We start from the raw sequence: 6,749 nt of genomic DNA on the forward strand, positions 1-6,749 counted from the left end.
TTGTGTCCTCAGGTGGTCCACTGGAAAGAATTTTACACACAGGTAAGCACATCTGTTCACTCAACAACAATCATGTCTAAATTTTTGTTTGTGTTATTTGTTTAGAATTTTTATATTCTGTATGAATAGCAATAAAATACTATGCAATGTTGTCTCTGCCATGCTTTTTAAAGTAGACTTAAATTTAAAAATTTATTTATGTATTTATTTTGGCTAGGCTGTGTGGCTTGTGGGATTGAACCTGTGCCCTAGGCAGGCAGTGGAGGCATGGAGTCCTAACCACTGGGCAGTCAGGGAATTCCCAAAAGACTTTTTTTTTTCAGAAGCAGTTTTAGTTTTACAGAAAAATTGAGTGTAACATACAGATTTCCCATTCTCCCCTTTTCTTGCTCCCTACCTTTGTTTCCCGTAGTATTAACATCCTGAGTTAGTGTGGTACATTTGTTACTATTGATGAACTAATACTGATACACTAGTATTTTCTAAGGGCTTCCCTGGTGGCTCAGATGGTAAAGAATCTGCCTGCAATACAGGAGACCCGAGTTCGATTCCTGGGTTGGGAATATCGCATGGAAAAGGAAATGGCAACCCACTCCAGTATTCTTGCCTGGAGAATTCCGTGGACAAAGGAGTGGACTCTTTATCTTCTGAGCAACCAGGGAAGTCTCCTCTGTCCATGGAATTATTTTCTGAGGTCTACTGTTTATGATGTTCACACTTGTTCTTTCTGTTGTAAATTCTAAGGATTTTGACAAATGTTTAATAACGTATATCCATCATTACAGGGTCATACGGTATTTATTGTTCCACTACTCTAAAGATCACCTATACTCCACCTATTCACCCCTCCTTCTCTCCACTTCTGTGCTTGTACTTTACCACTGGGAGTAATGGAAAGTATTGCTTCATAAAACACGTGTTACACATGTGTGGGTGCTTGTCCTGGGTTGAAAGGTAAAATGTAATTCTGATTGTGGATTGGGGTAAGAAAAAAGCTTGAGAAATACTAGCCTCATTAAATGAGTTCTTGCTGGCTCTCTGACTTGAGTCTGGCTGTTTGCTAAGAACTAGCTCTCTGGTCTTGGGCAAATGTCTTGATCTCAGGATGATTTCTGGCTTTTTGACTTGAGTCAGTTTGTGAATAGTGGTGCTGTTCAGAGAGTCCAGGAAGATGGAGGAAGGAAAAGATTTGAGGGGATTAAAGAATCTGAACCAAAAGTTCCATTCTGGTTGTGTCGTCTGAGAGATCTGAATTACTTATGTGAAAACGTCAAGCAAGTTGTTGGATCCATACATCTGGAGCTTACAGATTTATTTCTGCCTTTTTGTACTTTTAAAAAATGTTTAACTTCCTGTTGGCATTGTAGACGTATACCAAGCTGGATGGCTAACAGATGCACCGGCTACCCCTCTCCATCCCTCATTTTCCAGCTTGCTTTCAGCTGCTGCATGAATTGGGAAACACATTCATTCATTTATTCATCCCATATTTATACACTGAACTTTTGCTGGGAGCTGAGGGTACAGAAATGAATAGTATTACCCTGCTCAGTATTCTGTAATAACCTAAATGGGAAAAAGAATTTTAAAAAGAATAGATACATGTGTTTATGTATAACCAAATCACTTTGCCGCACACCTGAAACTAACACAAACAGTGAATCAATTACGTTGCTGTTGTTTAGTCGCTAGGTTGTGCCTGACTTTTGCAACCCCATGGACTGTAGCCCCAGGCTTTTCTGTCCATGGGATTTCCAAGTCAACAATACTGGAGTGAGTTGCCATTTTCTTCTCCAGGGAATCTTCCCTACCTGCTTGGAAGGACCAGGATCCAACGGGTAGAACCCGTGTCTCCTGCACTGACAGGCAGATTCTTTACCATTGAGCCGCCGGGGAAGCCCTACGAAAGGATAAATATAACTCACACTGATGTCTGTTACATAGGAAATCCTGCAGTTATCTTCAAAAGGAAAAAATATTTTGCTATTTGTTTAATGTTGTTTCTTTCTTCCTTCCTTCCTGTCTTCGGTTTTTTTTTGTCACACCATGTGACTTTTGGGACGTTCCCCAACCAGGGACAGAACCCAGGCCCTGGCAGTGAAAGCCCAGAGTCCTAACCACCAGGCCACCAGGGAACTCCCATTGAAAGTTGTTTCTATATGAGATGATGGATGTTCACTAAACTTATTGTGGTAATGATTTAATGACATATGGAAGTTAAATCATTATACTGTACACCTTAAAGTTATACAGTGCTGTATGTAAATTATATCTCATTAAAACTGGAAGAAAAAGTCCCTATGTTGTAGACATTATTTAAGGAGGGATAATGGTCCTCTTTTAGTATTGGGGTCACAAGAACTTCTTTTATCAGACTTTTAATCAAGAGAGAGGATAGACAGGGCTGCTGATTTGACAGGGGGCAAATAGGTTGCTGCTGGTTCTCTGTGCTGTTTCTAGAGTTATAAGCTCATGGAATTTGTTCATCTACACTCTAGGTAGCGGCTTATGCCCTAGAGACACAGGGATCATAGCACTGCCACATTGGCTGAGCCTCAGGATAAATGATACAGGGAGGAGGGAGCATCCGCCTTGTACACTCACTTGTAGAGTCACATTCTGCCTCATTACCTTTCTTGCCAGACAAGGGAAATAGACACTGAACTGAGAGTTCCATGTATTTGGTCTTGGAGTTAAACTGCCTAAGTTCAAATCCTGGCTCTGTTGGGTATCATCTGTGTAGCCTAGAGCATGTTAATGAACCGCTCTGGGCTGCCCTAGTTTATCTGTAAATGGGGTATTGCCTGTGACTCCCTCCTAAGATTGTAGGGTCTAATAAAAAGGGAATTCATGTAACAAGTTTGCGTAGTGCCTGGAACATGGTAAATGCTTAATAACTGTTAGCGATCAATAACTCTTATCTTTAAAAATTCAGCTGATCTACATTAATAAGACCGAGCGTCTATTGTACACATACCCTTGTAGACTTATAAAGTATTCACAACCTAAACATTGAGTTATGTTTTATTCAGCAGGAATTTTTAGGACTTCAAACCCAGGAGGCAGTATCTCAAGTAACCCTGAGAGAACTGCTCTGAGGAGGCAGAGGAGCCAGGTTACACAAAAGTTTTGCATCAAAGGGCTGGTAGTCTGAACCAAGAGCAGGTAATCAAGACATTATTGTGAATTAAAAGGAAAATAAGTTAAGGAATTTAGCACTGTTCTTTGTATGGAAAGATGCAAGAGCCTGGGCTCACTAATGTTATTTATTTGATATGCACCTCAGCTATCTGGGGCCAGCATCCTGTGTTTCACATCCTGAGTGTCCTCAGGGCTCAGCGTAGGGGGAGGCTGCAGTCTGATCCTACTAGATGGCAGAGGGGGAGGTGGGGAGAGAGAGAGAGAGAAAGAGACACCCCCGCCCTTTGGCTCCTCTTTTTATCTGTTTTTTCTCCTCCCCCTGGGCCTGCCCTATGTAAATTGGGCTAGGCAGGAGAGCTGTTTGTTTTACCTGAGGTCCTCACTCTGGTCCTTGGACCGTTCTTTGTTCTATTTTTGAGGGCTTTTCCCTTCCTTGTCTTTTAGCCACCACCATTCTGAACTCCTTTTTCCTATTCTAACAGATTCAAAGACTCTTGAGCTGGGACTTGAGAGATAGGTAGAGATGGATAGGGAGGTGGGGGGTGGGTTCTAGGTGTGGGAGGCAAGGTAAGCAAAGTCATGAAGCATGAAAGTGGGGGACATCGCAGGGGAACCAGCATTTATTCTGGTTCTGCTAGAGGGAAGGGGACCCAGGAGAGAGGAAGAGGCGTGATGTGAGAAAAGGCTGTGTTTGAGCCAGCACATAAAGTGACTTTTTGATGAAATTTTGGGCTTCCCAGGTGACTCTAGTTGGAAAGAACCTGCCTGCCAATGCAGGAGATAGACACAGCTTCGATCCCTGGGTCAGGAAGGATCCCCTGGAGGAGGGCATGGCAACCCACTCCAGTATTCTTCCCTGGAGAATTCCATTGACAGAGGAGCCTGGCAGGCTATAGTACATGGGATCACAGAGTCGGACATGACTGAAGCGACTGATAATTCATTGTCAAGAAAAGGTGATTCAGACTTTACCCCATGTTTGATTATGAGATGACTCTATGAAGCCCACACCTGCAGTCTTCCCTGGCCATTTTCCACCTTACATGGATTGGTTTCTGATTCTGCATGTGTAGATATTGCCTCAGTCTATCTTCTTATTCCTAGAGAATTATGGTTGCTATAGAAATCAAATACTTTAATGGAAAACCTAGAGCTTGTCAAAGGTATAAATTGGAAGGCAAAACCTATGGCATTCAACCAAATAAATAGCCATCTGTGGCATGCTATGAAGCTTTAATTACAGTGCTCAAGATCAAAGTAACATTACTCAGGAGTGGAGAAGCCAAATGTAAATGAAGGTCTTAAAAAGGTGATGACCCTGAGCTCAGCCAAGCATTGCACGGTATAGACAATCACCCGATGGCCCCTTAAGCATTCGTGTAAGCAGGAGGGTGTAGAATTATGTCGTGGTATATACAGGACAAAGTTTATTGGGTGTGATCACAAAATATACAAGGATAATTTTTTTTCTTGAGGGATGTTTTATTTTTTTAATCAATATTTTTTATTGAAGTATAGTTGATTTACAGAAATGTTCATTTCTGCTGTACAGAAAGTTATTCATTTATACATATGTGTGTGTGTGTGTGTGTTAGTCACTCAGCTGTGTCTGACTCTTTGCAACCCCGTGAACCACAGCCCACTAGGCTCCTCCATCCATGAAATTCTCCAGGCAAGAACACTGAAGTGGGTTGCCATTTCCTTTTGCAACATATATATGTATATATATGTAAATACATACTTTAAAAAATATTCATTTCCATTATGGCTTATCATAGGATATTGAATATAGTTCTGTGTTATACATTAGGACCCTGTTGTTTATCCACTCTATAGCTTATATCTGTTAACCTCAAACTTCCCACTCCATGCCTCCCTCAACCTTCTCCTCCTTGGCATCTACCAGTCTGCTCTGTTAGTGATTGCTTGTTTCATAGATAGGCTCACTTGTGTTATATTTTATATGCCATATATAAGTGATACCATATGGTATTTGTCTTTCTTTTTTATTTACTTCACTTAGTATGATAATCTCTAGTTGCATCCATGTTGGTGCAAATGGCATTGTTTCATTTTTTACGGCTGAGTAATATTCCACTATATATATATATGTGTGTGTGTGTGTGTGTGTGTGTGTGTGTGTGTGTGTGTGTATACATATATATATACACATCACATCTTTTTTTAAATACAAGTTTTGGAGTTTCTAAAAATAATTTTATTTATTTATTTTTGGCTGTGCTGGTTCTTCATTGTTGTACAGGCTTTTTTCCTAGTTGTGGTGAGGGGGAGCCACTCTCTAGTTGTGGTCCTTGGGCTTCTCATTGCAGTGGCTTCTCTTGTTGTGGAGCACATGCTCTAGGATGTGAGGGCTTCAGTAGTTGCAGCACACAGGCTCAATAGTTGTGTCTTCTGGGCTTTAGAGCACTGGCTCAATAGTTGTGGCTCACAGGCTTAGTTGCTCCGCAGCATGTGGGATCTTCCTGGACTGGGGATCAAGCCCGTGTCTCCTGCACAGGCGGGCGGATTCTTTACCACTGAGCCACCAAGGAAGCCTTACCACATCTTGTTTACCCATTCATCTATTGATGGACATTTAGGTTGTTCCTGTGTTTTAGCTTTTGTAAACAGTGTTGCTATGAATATAGGGGTTTTTAAATTTTAGTTTTGTCTGGATATATGCCAAGGAGAGGGATTGCTGGATCATATGATAATTCTATTTCTAGCTTTCTGAGCAACCTCCCTACTGTTCTTCATGGTGGGTGCACAAACTTACATTCCTACCAACAGCATAGGAGGGTTCCCTTTTCTCCACACCCTCTCTAGCCTTTGTTATTTATAGACTTTTTATGATGGCCATTCTGACCTGTGTGAGGTGGTTCCTCATTGTAGTTTTGACTTGCATTTCTCTAATAATTAGTGATGTTGGACATCTTCTCACGTGCCTATTGGCCATCTGTATTTCTTCTTTGGAGAAATGTCTATAGGTCTTCAATCCATTTTTCGATTGGGTTGTTCGTTCTTTGTTGTTGAGTTGCATATAAGAATATTAATGACATGGGAAGAGGGTTTGTGGTGGAATGCAGAGCATCCTTATATGTGCAGCTCCAGAGAGCCTGCAGCCTTAAGGCTGTGAACCTGAGCATTACATCTAGAGCACAGTTTGAATATTTGCTAATATCTCTACTGTCTACTGTATTCCAACTTAATCATACAACAATCTAAATCTAAAATATTGGCCATATGTTCTACTATAGGCCCTAGTAAGAGGAGGAGAGGGATGAGCAAGGTCTTCTCATCAACCTCTATTTTGGGAAATATGCGGACAAGAAAGTGGATTGAAGTTGGGAAAAAGATTGCTTTACTAGTCCACAGGTTGACAGTCAGCCACCTTGGTCTCTATCCTATTTTTCACTGTTTAATCCAGAATGAAGATACACAACCTATTAATATTTCCTTGGTTCCTGTCCCTATCTTTTCTTAATTCACTGTTTGACACCATCCCATTACCTGTGTCCTCACCATGGAACAGGAGGCTGAAAAGTCCTCCCTTCGTCATTTGATGATGCTCCACTGTTTGGGGTTTTTGGGGATAGAAGAGAAAGTGA

This window comes from Dama dama, chromosome 22, assembly GCF_033118175.1.
Source record: "Dama dama isolate Ldn47 chromosome 22, ASM3311817v1, whole genome shotgun sequence".
NCBI classification, from domain to species: Eukaryota; Metazoa; Chordata; class Mammalia; order Artiodactyla; family Cervidae; genus Dama; species Dama dama.